The sequence below is a fragment of the Apium graveolens genome, chromosome 9, assembly GCF_009905375.1.
Source record: "Apium graveolens cultivar Ventura chromosome 9, ASM990537v1, whole genome shotgun sequence".
Classification (NCBI taxonomy): Eukaryota; Viridiplantae; Streptophyta; class Magnoliopsida; order Apiales; family Apiaceae; genus Apium; species Apium graveolens.
Window position 1 is genome coordinate 182,480,967 of NC_133655.1, and position 15,342 is coordinate 182,496,308.

The 15,342-nt window shown below is 37.1% G+C and overlaps 1 non-coding gene across 1 annotated transcript; it reads left to right on the top strand.

The window, feature by feature from the left end:
• Positions 1-9,521: 9,521 nt before the first annotated feature.
• On the top strand, positions 9,522-9,628 carry LOC141688040 (small nucleolar RNA R71). The gene has a single exon (XR_012561509.1). It is a non-coding gene; the product is annotated as a small nucleolar RNA R71 (small nucleolar RNA).
• The last annotated feature ends 5,714 nt before the right edge of the window (positions 9,629-15,342 follow it).

Here is a 15,342-nt window from a genome sequence, read left to right on the forward strand (position 1 = left end):
TTCTAACTCGAATATATATATATATAGGTGTGAATTGATTAGCACAATGCGGAATAGTTACTTAAATAAATCAAAACACAAGTAATTAAAAACAAGAGTTTTTAAAAACTTTCTGGTGGATTTGAATGATTCCACCAGAGATATATAATATATATCGAGAGAACTCTGTGTGCAAAAAGCTCACAACTGCTTACAAATATTGAACAACTAAGAATGCAGAGAAATGCTAAGAATTCTACTTACAAATGTTTCTCTGCTTGTATCTCAGATTTTTCCTTAGTTGCTGCTTCTTGGTTTATTTATCACCAAGATTACAAAGTAATGAGACAGGATAATAAAACAAAAACTATCTAGTCTATTACAATACTACTTCATTACTCTATTCCAGCATCTTTGAATATCTTCATAATAGCATGGAAATGGCAATGCTTCTTTGTTCTCGAAAACCCAGTTGAATAGGCTACCACATTCCATTTGCATACACTCGACGCATGTGACTGTGTTGTCACTGTCAACAGATATTTGAATTCTTTATCCGTCGGGTTTATGATCATCCGTCGAGTTGGTCATCCATCGAGTTACTGATCATCCGTCGGGTTGTTGATCATCCGTCGAATTCATTGTTGTTTATCCGTCGGGTAGTAATCAGGCACTAGACTTCATTTCATTTATGCAGAATTACAAGACATCATCTATATACAATTAATCAACCTATTCTGTCTATCTAGCTAAAGTCAACATGACTTAAGTACTACTCCAGATTCTAAACAATGTGTATGCAGAAATGTGCTACAGACTTATTGTTACATAAGCTACTCACTCGATGGATAATAATTCATCATCCGTCGGGACTATTAATCTTATCCGTCGAGTGCTACATATTTTCACTAAGTAAAATCTACCAAGGTGTTTTGTTCATGAGATCATCAAGTACACAACATATACACAACACTTTGCATCATAGCAGTGAACTTGTGATTGCAAAAATGTGACCCCTCATCGCTGATTATGACTTTTGAAGTTCCAAATCTTGTGAATAACTGCTTGTGAAGAAAATTAAGCACTACCTTAGCATCGTTTGTTGGAAACTCCTTAACTTTAACCCATTTTGACACATAATCAACCGCCAACAAGATTTACTGATTGTTACAAGATGAGACAAATGGCCCCATGAAGTCAATTACCCAAACATCAAAGACTTCAACCTCGAGAAGCACATTAAGAGGCATCTCATCCCTCTTGGACATATTACCCACACGTTGATATCGATCACATTTCAAAATGAACTGATGAGCGTCTTTAAACAAGGTTGGCCAAAAGAAACCTGCTTGAAGAATACGAGCTGCTGTCTTTTCTCCACCATAATATCCTCTATAAGTCGTTGAGTGGCAATCTCGTAAGATTCCCCCTGTTTCGCTGTAAGGAATACATCTCCTGATGATTTGGTTAGCTCCTTGTCGAAAAAGAAACGACTCATCCCACATATACTACTTCACTTCATGCAGAAACTTCTTCCTTTGAGCGTATGTCAAGTTGGGAGGCATGATATTACTCACAAGGTAGTTCGCAATGTCTGCAAACCACGGTTCTTCCTCTTGCACTCCAAACAGCTGCTCGTCGGGAAAAGACTCATTAATTAATGACTTATCTTGTGAAGTAGCAATTAGATCCTCTAAACGTGAGAGATGATCAGCGACTTGATTTTCAGTCCCTTTTCCGTCCTTGATCTCTAACTCAAATTCTTGAAGCAAAAGAACCCATCGAATCAATCTAGGCTTCTAGTCCTTCTTCGAGACGAGATATCAAATTGCAGCGTGATCAATGAAAACTGTCACCTTTGTTGTTCTTTCTCTTCCCAAGAACTGCTCCAATTGTATAGTCACTTGCATCGCACATAATCTCAAAAGGTTCACTCCAATCGGGTACAATTATGACAAGTGCCGTGATTAAACTTTTCTTTAATAACTCAAAAGCAGTCACACACTCGTCATCAAACTTAAACGGGATATCCTTCTCCAGAAGATTGCACAAAGATTTAGAAATTTTTGAGAAGTCCTTGATGAACCGCCTGTAGAAGCCCGCATGACCTAGAAAACTGCGAACTTCTTTAACAGAAATTGGTGGGGGAAGATTTTCGATGACCCCCCTTTGTCCACCTCAAGACCCTTACTAGAGACCTTGTGCCCAAGAATAACGCCTTGTCGCACCATAAAGTGACATTTCTCCCAATTGAGAACCAAATTGGTCTCAACATACCTCTTGAGAAAGTCACCTAAATTCTGCAAACAATCATCAAATGAATCACCAAACATAGAGAAATTGTCCATGAACACCTCCGCATTCTGACCAATCATATCAGAGAAGATAGCCATCATGCATCTCTGAAATGTGGTCGGTGCTCCACATAACCCAAAAGAAATTCTGCGAAAGGCGAAAGTACCAAATGGACAAGTGAAAGTAGTCTTCTCAGATCTTCTGGAGTAATGCAAATTTGATTATAACCAGGATAACCATCCAGAAGACAGTAGTACTCATGCCCAGCAAATCTGTCAAGCATCTGATCAATAAACGGCATAGGGAAGTGATCTTTTCTTGTGGCCTTGTTCAGCTTCATGTAATCCATGCAAACTCTTCACCCCGTGACTGTTCGTGTAGGAATAAGCTCCTTCTTCAAATTAGCGACCAATGTGATACCTCCTTTCTTTGGTACACACTGAACCAGACTCACTCAAGAACTGTCAGAAATGGGATAGATGATCCCTGCATCCAACCACTTAAGAATTTCCTTCTTCACGACTTCCTTCATGATAGGGTTTAACCTTCTTTGTTGCTCAACAGTAGGTTTGCTGCCTGGCTCTAGCAGAATTTTGTGCATGCAATACGAATGGCTGATTCCCTTAATATCTACTATAGTCCAACCAATTCCCAATTTGAATTCTCTAAGAATTCTCAAAAGCTTCTCCTCGTTGCTACCTGAAAGGTCAGATGCAATAATAACAGGCAAAGTAGATGCATCACCTAAAAATGCATACCTCAAATACAGGTAAAGGCTTAAGCTCAAGAGTAGGAGCTTCCTCAATAGATGACTTGAGGTTAGGGCTGTTCATGAACAGAGCTATTCGCGAACAAGCTCGAGTTTGGCTCGGTAAAGGCTCGTTCGGCTCGGCTCATTTTTCAATTCGAGCTCGAGCTCGAACACCAAAAAGTGTTCGTTAAGCAAAACGAGCTCGAGCCGAGCTTTAGGATGTTCGACTCGAGCTCGGCTCGAACTCGACTCGAACTCATTTGGCTCAAACTCGTTTGTTAAAAGCTCGAAAAAAATCTATATTTCCTGAATATTTTATATATATACCATCACTACCAACAAGTGTGCAAAATAAGAAACCAAATTTTCACCCACCCAATCAATCTCCTGAGAGAGAGATACATAGAGATGGGATAAGAGGCATTTGATTAACCGGAGTAAAAGGCTACCCAGACTCCATCTCTTTGTTTTGAACCCTCTCTGTTCTCTTTACATGTGCCACAAACCACAACAGTTTGTTGATACAACTTACAGTAGCTTAGAATAAGAAGTAGTATAACATATGTATATAGTCTAAACAGTATGAGTAAGGAATTTCAAGATCTAATTAGGTGTGTATATATTGGTTTTGTATTTAATGTGTGTATAGAAATTTAGTCATTTGGGCGGCTCTGATAGAGATGAAAAGTGGTGAATTGACTAGGTAATGTATGGATATTTGTTGGGCTTGGATTAGTTGGGATTAACCAATTTTTTTTATTTCTGAACTTATTTTTTAAACAAGTTGTTCGGCTCGGCTCGGTTCAACTCAGTTCGTATTTGTTCGTGAACAAGCTCGTGTTCGGCTCGTTAGTTTACGAGCTCGAGCTCGAATACGATTTTTTGTTTGATAAGAAAGCTCGGCTCGGCTTGGTTCGTCAGAAAAAAAATGAAGTTCGGCTCGTTTACACTAAAACTCGGCTCGACTCAGTTCGTGAACAGCCCTACTTGAGGCACTTCAGAGCTTTGTTCAACTCCTCCATTCTCAGAGATTCAAAAAGCATATCAATCTTCCTCTTCCAGGGAGAAGCATTCAGAATTTGCAACTACTCATCCCCTTCATCATCTTTGCTATCGTAATTACCCAACAAGGCATTCTCTAAGGCGTCAGACCTTAGCAATTGATCAAGTTCTGAGGTAACCACAGAATCAACCAACTCCACCTTTAAGCACTCCTCATTTTCCGTAGGGAACTTCATGGCATTGAACACATTAAAAGTTACATCCTAATCCATCACTCACATGGTAAACTCACCCTTCTGCACATCTATCAAGGTTCGGCCAGTAGCCAAGAAAGGTCTTCCCAAGATTATGGGAATCTTCTTATCCTCCTCGAAATCAAGAATTACAAAATCAGCAGGGAAGATGAGTTTATCCACCTTGACCAAGACATCCTCCACAACACCTCGCGGATATGTAATAGAACGGTCGGCCAACTGCAAAGTCATATAAGTTGGCTTTGGATCAGGCAATTCCATTTTCTTGAAGATTGATAAGGGCATCTGATTGATGCTAGCTCCCAAGTCATATAGACACTTGTCAAATGACACCTTTCCAATGGTGCATGGAATAGTGAAGCTTCCAGGATCTTTAAGCTTCGGAGGCAACTTCTGTTGCAGCACAACACTGCATCCTCCGTGAGAGCAACAGTCTCTAAGTCATCAAGCTTCACCTTCCTAGAGAGAATACCTTTCATGAACTTCGCGTAACAAGGCATTTGTTCAAGAGCTTCAGCGAAAGGTATGTTGATGTGAATTTTCTTGAACACCTCTAGAAACTTCTGAAACTGCTTATCCAGCTTTTTCTTCTACATCCTCTTAGGAAAAGGAGGTGGAGGATAGATCTGTTTCTCCCTTGTATTACCCTCAAGAGGAGTGTGCTCAACAGTAGTTTTCCTTGGTTCCATTTCTGCTTCCTTCTACACTTCTTCTTCTTTAGCCTTAACTTCAGATTCTGGAGTCCTTGCTTTTTTAGGATTTGCAACCTTACCAGACCTCAATGTAATTGCCTTAATATGCTCCTTAGCTTCCTTATTTCCTGGCACTTCAGTATCACTCGGAAGCGTGCCAGGTTGATGATTCAGTAATGCATTAGCAATTTGCCCAATCTGATTCTCCAAGGTCTTGATAGACACAGCTCGGCTCTTGCACATGAGCCTCAACTCCTCCAATTCGGATTTTTCATTAGCTTGCGGTAACTGCTAAAGTTGAAGTTTTTTGTAAGAACCCAAATTTTTGACATCGGTAAAAGACCTTTATGAATGGTAATATAATAACTTGAATTTTTTAGACCTTGTAAAACGTTTAATGAATAGTAACTCTAACGGACGGGAAAACTTTTGAGCTCACACTATGTAGTGCACGAGAAAATGAGTTTCGGAGTTGATATTACGATTATACGTACCAAACGAGTGTATGTAAACTCTATTAGTTTTCGAAGAAAATGAACTTTGAAAAACGACCGTATTTACGACTTATCGAGGATTACGGGAATCACAATATAATTAGAAGATTAAAACCCTACGGATTTATATTCAAGTATGATAATTAAAAATATAAGGAATAAATATGAAAGGAATTACGTCGTGAACCATTTACGAATAAGTATTACGAAAATGTTTAAGCGACCGAGCGAACGCGTAAACGATTAAATAAACGTAACGCACTAACTAAACCATGGTAAGAGAGTAACCATGGTTACTTTATCAAATAGTAAGCTAACCATAGGATTATCAAGCAAGCTATCCAAATAATGTGCTAAGGAAGCTAACATAAGTAGTTTCTAGGAAGCTACCAAAGATTTCTCCCTAAGATTTGCAACAAGAATAAACCTAGGATTCAACCTAGGAGAATAAAAATCAAGTGCAAGATCTTCCACCCCATTTCCTAGAAGTCACCTAGCAAATCAACCAAGCTAAGCAACCAAGAGGAGTATAAATACCCCCTTGATGTTTCCATTCGACCCTATTGCTAAAGAATGGGAAATCCAATTCAAAATCTCAAGTTCTAGCCATGGTAAAATCATCCCATTAATTATCAAGCCTCCTAGAAATTAAACTAAGGTAATAAAATTCTTTCATCTCTTTTTATCAGGGTTTGATGGGTGAAATAAATTCAAGAAACTCACTAGTGAATAGTATGAATAGTAACCTCTCCTTGGTTTCTTGATTTCAATGGTGGTTATAGGCTCCAAAAATCATACCAAGCACTTCCAAGCCTCCATCATCCTCAAGAAAACATCTCAAGATTTCAAGAAAGGTAAAAATATTTGGCCCAACTTTATTTAAGATTCATTTTTAAGATCCATTTAGTATGTGGTAGAAAACTTAGTTTAAGAAGTGGTATTGTTGAGATCTTGAAGTTTAAGTTGAGTAGATTTAAGGTTGATTGTTGTTGCCTCAATAATATGATGTTCTTGAGAGGAGTTTGTATGTTGATGATAAAATGATTATTGTTGGTGGTTGTGTTAAGGGTTAGGGCGTAAACGAAACCCCGATCGTAAACGTAACCCCGTTAAAACTAACGAATCGTAACTTTAGGTTTCGGCAGAAAGTCCCGGAGTTTTAAACTGTAATTTCTTGAAAATAACCCTTTATTATGATAGGAAATGTTATAAGGATCATTTAGGCGCTTGAATCGCTTGATTCCGATTTACGGATCAAAAGTTATGGTCGTTTTAGTAAAAGTGATTTACGCGACAAAAACTACTACGAAACACGAACTTTGAAAATATAAAGGATCAACTTAAAAGTATTCATAAATCATGAAATTTTTACAGAGAGTAACATATTAAGTTTCCTAACGGCTATAAAAATTTCAAGTAAAAAGAATGACTTCTCAATTTTATAAAAATATCGGAGCCGGGACCGCGCGAGTAGAAATTGTAAGAATCCATAAGCGGAGCCGACGATGATAAAGAGAATGAACCTAAGATACTTAGAAAAATGAAGCAACCATGATGTGAATAAGGACTTAAAGGAATAATAAGGGTAGTATAAGTTGAGAGGGTGCATAATAAATAGCGCATGAGTGCGAGTCGCCGTAAATTAGAACGGGACCTAACGAGATGAATTGTGTTTATGGTCATAGATTTCTGAGCGGAACCTAGAGCATCCTCCACCTCGAGATACCCAGGCAAGTTTACAAACCCAACTCCATTTTTACTGTTGTGTTGTGTTGTGAAATGATTGTTTTACTATCATCGCATAAATACCATGTTTGCCATGATACGTAGTTGTTGAATTTCACATAATATAGCGATGTTGTACGATAAGTATATATCGTGAAATGTTATTTCGCTTTAAGGCGTGACATATTCTATAAGACCGAGAGTCGGTAGGGATTTAAGATAAAACCCGGGAATCATTCCGGATATATTATGGGACGGTTATAAGTCCATAGTAGTACATTTTAAAAGGGACTTATCGTCCACTTACGAAACATTAAAACACCTCGAACTTTTATTAAAACGATTTTCCAACGATCATATTACCTCAACTATATTTTATTGTTCGAATAACAAATATTATATACTTATTCCTTTATTATGGGAGTAGTACTCCAACGTTTATTTATTTCAAACCCAATTAATCATTATATATTATTAATTATATAGATACAAACTAGTTAAGGAATATTATTTTAAATAAATCTTTTAGAGAGTAAACTCATTCGAGGTTTGATTATTATTAATTATTATTTAATTAATTATTATTCTTAAAAGGGTTTATTATTGATTTAAAAATCATAGATCCTAATTTAAAATATACTTTCTGATTAAAGAATATCATTCGAATAATTTCGGATCGTCGGTGAATATTATCCCGACTTATTAATATATTGAATATAGTTTCGAGAAGAAACTTTTCCCCCTTATTAATTATCTGTTGACAACGGTCAACTCACATCTTTAGTGCTTTCTCCGAAATTCTCGGAAGTACATATATACATATATATACACTTATATCTTAAAGAGATAAGCTATTTCTATCAACAAGCAAAACGCATGGGGAACTTCGATGTGGTTCGAGTTCTTGAGATTGATACAATTCTTTTAAAGGACAAGGGAGGGGTAGGCTCTAGTACTATGTGTGCTAGATGGACTACCAAAGGTACCGCAGGCGAAGGTACTTAGTGTACTCAGGAACTTGTGAAGTATGTGTATACCCGAAAATGGGACACGTAGCTCGAATGTGGCAAGGGTGATACCCGAGGGATGACAGTTTCGTCCTTTTACTAGAAGAAAATGTTACTATTTCCGTACTACGACTGATCATCGTATGCGGTGGCTCCAGTGAATGTCCTATTCTTCCAATTGGAATTGTGATGCAATACCGTAGCCCAAGCCTAGGTGCTGGGTTTACTATTAAGGTATTCGCAGGTTAATAAAATCCATTAAATGATTGTTTTCATAAGAAGGTGTGTATCACCAAGGAAAACTATTTTGAAGAAAACGTATCTATCAAATATGATGTTTTACGTGTGTTTATCATACAGTCATTTTCATACTGTACATTATTATGCTGGGCATTATAGCTCACTCTTGTTTTCTTTTAAATGACACAACACAACAGATAACCAGTATGCTGGTGTGGGACTTAGTTGCTTGCAGTCATGGGGAGGATCCCTGGCAGTTTTAATTCAGGTGTGCTAGAGTATCAGATTAGATATAAGATATCGGTCGTAATTATTGTAACTTCATGTAGAGGTTATAAATAATTATTTGAGATCCTGTAAAGTACATTTGAGTGTAATAAAAGAAGATTACATTTTGTACGTCGTTTCTAAGGCTATAACTTGTGTGTGCGGGTATGAGATTGGGGTCTATTGGATTATTGAATCAATACCAGGTTACACATGAGTGAAGGATGACATGACGACCCAGATTCCTGACCCTGGATTTGGGGGCATTACATTTTTGCCTAGGGGCATATTGCGGTTGCTAAAAACCAGGAGGGTTATACTGCCTTGCTGTGTATGGCTGATAAGATTGTTGCACCGCATTCTGATTGTTATTCCAGCTGAAGTTAGGATGATTGCGGTTATTTGGATGATAAGTGGCTGGAACTTGTTGTTGTGATCTCTGAAAGTTGCTCACAAATTGAGATGATTCGCTAGAAATAGCACACTGCTCAGTTTCATGTGCTCCCGCACAAAGCTCACAAACACTAGTGATTTGATTAACTCCATAAATAGCCAAAGAGTCTAGTTTTATCATCAAAGCTTGAAGTTGAGCAGCTATAGTAGTAGCTGTATCCACTTCCAGAATTCCTGCTACCTTGCCTTGCAACATTCTTTGCGTATAATTTTGGTATTCATTAGCTGCCATGAGCTCAATCAACTCATACGCTTCATTATAGCTTTTGGCCCATAAGGCTCCACCAGATGTTGCATCGAGCATAGGTCTAGACTGAGCGCCTAAACCATTGTAGAAACAGTTTATAATCATCCAGCCAAGCATGCCATTGTGTGGGCACTTCCTTAGCATCTCCTTATATCGATCCCAAGTCTTACACAGAGATTCTCCAATTTGCTGAGCAAACTGAGTAAGAGCATTCCTAATTGCAGCATTCTTCGCCATAGGAAAGAATTTAGTGAGAAACTTGTGAGCAAGATCCTCCCATTTGGTGATAGACCCTGGTGGTAGAGAATGTAACCAACACTTTGCTTATTCCTCAGAGAGAATGGGAAGAGTCGCAGCTTGATAGCATCTTCAGTCACCCCATTGAACTTGAAAGTGTCGCAGAACTCGATGAAATCCCTAATATGCATGTTGGGGTCTTCTGTAGGAGAACACCGAAACTGAACTGAACTGAGTTATGTATCATCTGAATCGTGCTTGACTTGATCTCAAAGGTGTTAGCCGAGATGGCTGGTCTGATGATGCTCGACTGAATATCATTGATCTTAGGCTGAGAATAGTCCATCAGAGCCTTAGGATTTTCTGCTTGATCTCCCATAACTACTAAAGATGGTTCCTCGACTTTCTCTTCTTCCTCTACTTTCTCTTCGTCCTTAAAAACTTCCCTTCGAATCACTACAGCTTCTTCCTCGACTTGATCCAGAGTTCTCTTACGAGCCCGCGAACGCATATGCATACATGCGCGCTAGAGTACCTGAAACACGACAAGGAAAAGAGTAAGTAAGTAACAATGTTCGAGTCAATGAACTTTAACGATCACTGATGACAAACACATAAACTATAAGTTAACACTGCAGTCCCCGGCAGTGGCGCCAAAAAATTGTTAGTCGCTAAACACGCGCTAAAAATTCACGCAAGTATACGCATTCGCAAGTAATATAGAATTATTTCTAGTTCGTTCCCACATGGACATGCTTAGATTAACTTTGTGATTTATGCACTTATGCAACAATGATATGGCTATTATTCAATGTTAAGATGAATAACAAATTGAGTATAGATTATACTATGATTAACTAATGAGAATTATACTAGAGAACATTAACTAAAGAGAGTAAAGAGAGTTAAATAATATATGACACAAACATGGGATTCTAACTTCATTAAGTACTTCATTCAATGGCCTTTTCGTTCTTAACCTTAGCATGCAATGGTGATGACACTAATTAGATAACACGAAACTGATAAACGGCAACTTTTGTTGCACGAATATTATACTACCAGACATCCATAAAAGAGATAGAAGCTGAATATACATCAATTATATTGAGACCGTATATGTCTATAGAATTTAACAACATAACGGTTTAATGCATAAATTATCTATCATGATTACATAGGGCAAGTAAGATGGTTAAAATTACCTATAAATCATGCATAACAATAACACATGAACCTATGCTAGCATGGCAAGTTCTAAATGCTTAAATTCACTGTCTCTTCATTAAGAATTAACACGATATCTTATAAGTTCGCGACACTCATAAGACGAATAAGCACAACAAGTACTAGGTTATCATACAATCACCACACACTAAGGCATCAAAATAAATCAACTAAAGAAATCCATTGATAAATCCGCTAGAACCCTATAATAACGATTAGCCCATAATCGAACTCATCATCAACTTGGGTTACGATGAAAGCATGGTATAATAAATGTAGTTTTTATAAACAAATAATAAATAAAGTACGGAACAAGAGTATAGGTTCACGAATAAGAAAACTAGCATCCAAAGTTACAACTTAAAATAAAGAATCACAAGTAAGAACTAGATCTTCTTCGGCTTCGTTAAATCATGCTAAAACGGTCTTCTTACGCCTTCTCCTTGTGCTCTGGTGCGTCTCTCTATGAAAAACGTCTTTTATTTATGCATGCAAAATAGAAGTCCTCCAATTAGAAGCCAAGTAGAATCAGGATTTTAACATCCCGACCCGGCACGGCCGCGCGCTTCATCAGCGCGGGCGCGTTGTATCTCTGTAGTTTGGGCGCGGGCGCACGCTATGACAGCGCGGGCGCGCCGGCCTCCTTGATAAAATTCTACTTTTCTTCGATTCTTGCTGCAATGAGTTGGTTTTCCGAGCTTTATTCCATGGACACCATCCTAACACCATTTTAGCACCAAAACAATGCTAATTTACCTGAATTTCGGATTAATGCCTGGAATGCAAAAACACTAGAAAACACATTAAAACACCAATAACTTGAGTACAAATACACCAATTTAAATCTTAATAGAGCATTATAAAGTGTCATAAATGTCACTCAACACTTTGCACATTTCCTTTTGTAGTTTTAGTTGTCCTCTTTCCTGGAATTATTATCCAGAGTGGAACATCTAACTTCACGCTCATGTGCTGAACATAAAGTATAATCGAAAAGTCATCATTTGAAGGTAGGAGATTAGCTCTTAGTTATAGCATCTTTAATATCATGCGCTTAAAAAGATCACAGGTATGCTTCTTCATTTTGCAGGCCTTTCTCAAAGGAACTCAAGTAGAAAATACTTGCTTCATTTTGCAACAAATTCTTGATTTTAGAAGGCTTTAGTGCAGTAATCAACAAATTTGAATAGCCACTTGAAGCTGTATCATGAGAATTAGATTGCTTTATGTATAATTTTGTAGTTCGAAGTTTGTACAAATAGCTAGGTTAATTTTTGGCATTTGGTTTCAAAATTATATTAGCAATACTTTTTATGAGGATGTTGGGAAAACCAGCGTGTTGTTTTTAAAATGGCTGGTAATGGTTATGAATGACATTATTGTTTGGTTTTGGTGGCATAAAAATGTCTGGACTAGGCCCCGTTTGGTATTGTTATTGCAAACAGCTAAAACAGTTTTTTGCTGAAAAGCTGTCAGAAATGTGTAGGGGTGCACAAGAGTTGCCAAAACCGATTAAACCAACCCAAACCGCCCCTACTTTCGGCCGATTAACCCAAACCATTTCAACCCAAAATTCAGTTGGGTTTATAAAATGTCAAACCGCATTTGATGGTTTGGGTATGGGATTTAACTTTTTTTAACCAACCCAACCCGACCCGATTTTTTTAACATGGTTGTGTAAATTATGTACATGTTTATTCTATAGTTATTGCATGTTTTATTTTGTTGTTCAATTTTAAAACAAATTCATTGTATTACTAGGTACTTATAACTGATCCTTTTGATTTTATATAGTTTTAAAGTTGGTGAATATCAAAAGCGCAAGACAAGCACAAACCAGCAAGCATTAGGGTAACTTTAAGTGTAATGCATAATAATCTTAGTCATATTAAAATGAACTACTTCAAGCTCTTGTAACATTTTCCAACTAAGTCAAGGCTAACACTAGAATTTAAGTTTACCTCCAACTAGTATTTTGATTAGCTAGGTACGCCATTAACATATATTTTTATCTTAAATAATTATTAATAACTCGTTCAACCCAACTCAAACCGAACCAAACCGATATGCAATAAATAGGGTTGGGTTGGGGATTTATTTTTTATGGGTCGGGTTAAAATATTCAAAACCGATTTAATTGGGTTGGGTTACTAAAATGGCTTAAACCGGGACAACCCGACCCGTGTGCACCCCTAGAAATATGTTTGGTAAATTCCAAAAGCTGCTGTTTGGAAAAGCGCTTTTGGTTTAAAAGCTTAGCAAAAGCATGTCCCCCCATACTTTTGGAAAAAGCTATTTTCAGCTTTTCCAAGAAGTAGCTATCAGTTTCACCATCAAACATTCTCAAAAATATTATTTTTATATATTATATCTCAAAATATGCATAAATTAAAAAAATTACCAAACAGTCATCTAATTTTCCTGACAGCACTTTTTCCACTATCACTTTTTCTCACAGCACGACAGTTTTCAACAGCACTCCCAAACGGAGCCTCAGTCTATTTATAGTCCGATCCTATTATTTTTTAAAAAAATATTGTTACAATTGTGGCCCAATATGTTGCCATTTACAATTACATCAGCTATAAAATATTGCAATTGGTTCACATTTGTTGCAATATTTGTTAAATTTCACCTTAAATTTATTGCAATTGAACCAATTAATGTTGCCTTAAGGTGTTTATTTAGCCGATAAAAACAGCTATTGCAATTATTTAACTTTGTTGCTGTAAAATAAATTTTGTTGCTACAAATGGTTTATTACAATAATGTTTTGTTGTTGCTATACATAGCTTAAAATATTGCTATAGGACCTCTATTGCATCACCACCGGATGCAACAAAATTTTGCATATTTGTTGCCATATATTCTACTGCAACACAAATAGCACTTAAGACAATATATTTTTGTTGTTGCTATATGCATTCTATGGTGTAGTGACCATTAGGATAATATCTTGCTTTAAAGATTGTACTCACCAAAATGTCTGGATTCGTGACTAGTCGCCAAGCTTGCTTTCCCAAAAGAGTGGGGTTAAACTCATGCAACTTCTTGAAACCCATTCCACCCTCTAATTTTTTCATGCACATACGATCCCAAGACATCTAATGTATACCCTTCAGCCTATTAACTGAGTTCCTCCACTGGTATTTACACATCAGACTTTCCATCTCATTGCATAATTGTTTGCGAAGTAGAAAGATGCCCATTGCATAGCTTGGTAAAGCTTGAGACACCATATTTATCAGTAATTCTTTCCCTCCCTTTGACAGATAAACTTTTTCCTAATTTTCAATCCGACTATGCATACGACTTTTAGGGTATCCAAAAACTACCTTTTTATTTCTTCCTACAAAATTTGGAAGCCCCAAATAGTTGTCCCCTCTGTAACTTCTTGAAAGCCCAACCTATTACAGACCATGGCTTGCCTGCATTGTATTACAACTAAAGAGAGGAGAAGATTTCGATTTGTTTATTTGTTGACCTGATGCTTTCTCAAAGATTTGCAGTATCTAATTCATTTGATAAGCCCAACCTATTTACAGTATATGTAAGAATTAACAACAAAAATATGTGGCTCAATACCGGAGCATCCCTCGCGATCTTAATGCCATATAGGAGTCGTCTTCTTTCATAATCTTAGATAAGAGTTGTGAGACCCTCCATATAAATTAAGAATAAGTAAGAAGATAGTGGATCCCTTGCCTAATTTCCCTACTTGGCACGATTAAACCAAAATCTTTTCTTGAATGTGCTATCTTGTATCGAACAATGGTGACACTCTAATATCGATTATATCTACCTTGCATCAAAGCCCGTCTTATTCAACATTTCTTTTAAAAATTTCATTCTACGCAATCATACTATTTGCTCATGTCCAACTTCAACACCATCCAACCTATTTTACCAGCCACTTTTCTTTTCTTATAGTGCATGACTTCATACGAAATCATTACATTATCGGAGATCAACCTTCCTATAATGAAAGTACTTTGAGAAATATAGATTATACCGTTCACAATATTTTTGAGCCTATTTGTCAACACCTTCGAGACTACCTTGTACACAATATTGCATAAAGAAATAGGCCTTCGAGACTACCTTGATGGATCGTTCTTCTTTGGAATCAGTACAATATCCGTGTCTGTTATATCTTGACCAAAATTCCCTATAAAAAAGAAATGATCAGTCAATTGTACTATGTCGTCTTCTACCACCTTCCAATACTTCTGATAAAATATTGCTCATTTCATCTAACCTAGGGGACTTGTCGAGATGCAACTTGAACATAGATTTCTTGATTTCTTTTGACTGGAATTCTGTTACCATCGCAGTATTTTGCTCCTCTATAACAAGACTAGAAACATATTTAATCACCTCATTACACTCAATGATAGTTGCTGCAAATAGATTCGAAAAATAATCCATCGTTGTCTCTTCCAACCTCGAACCTCATCCAACCTTATCTCCAT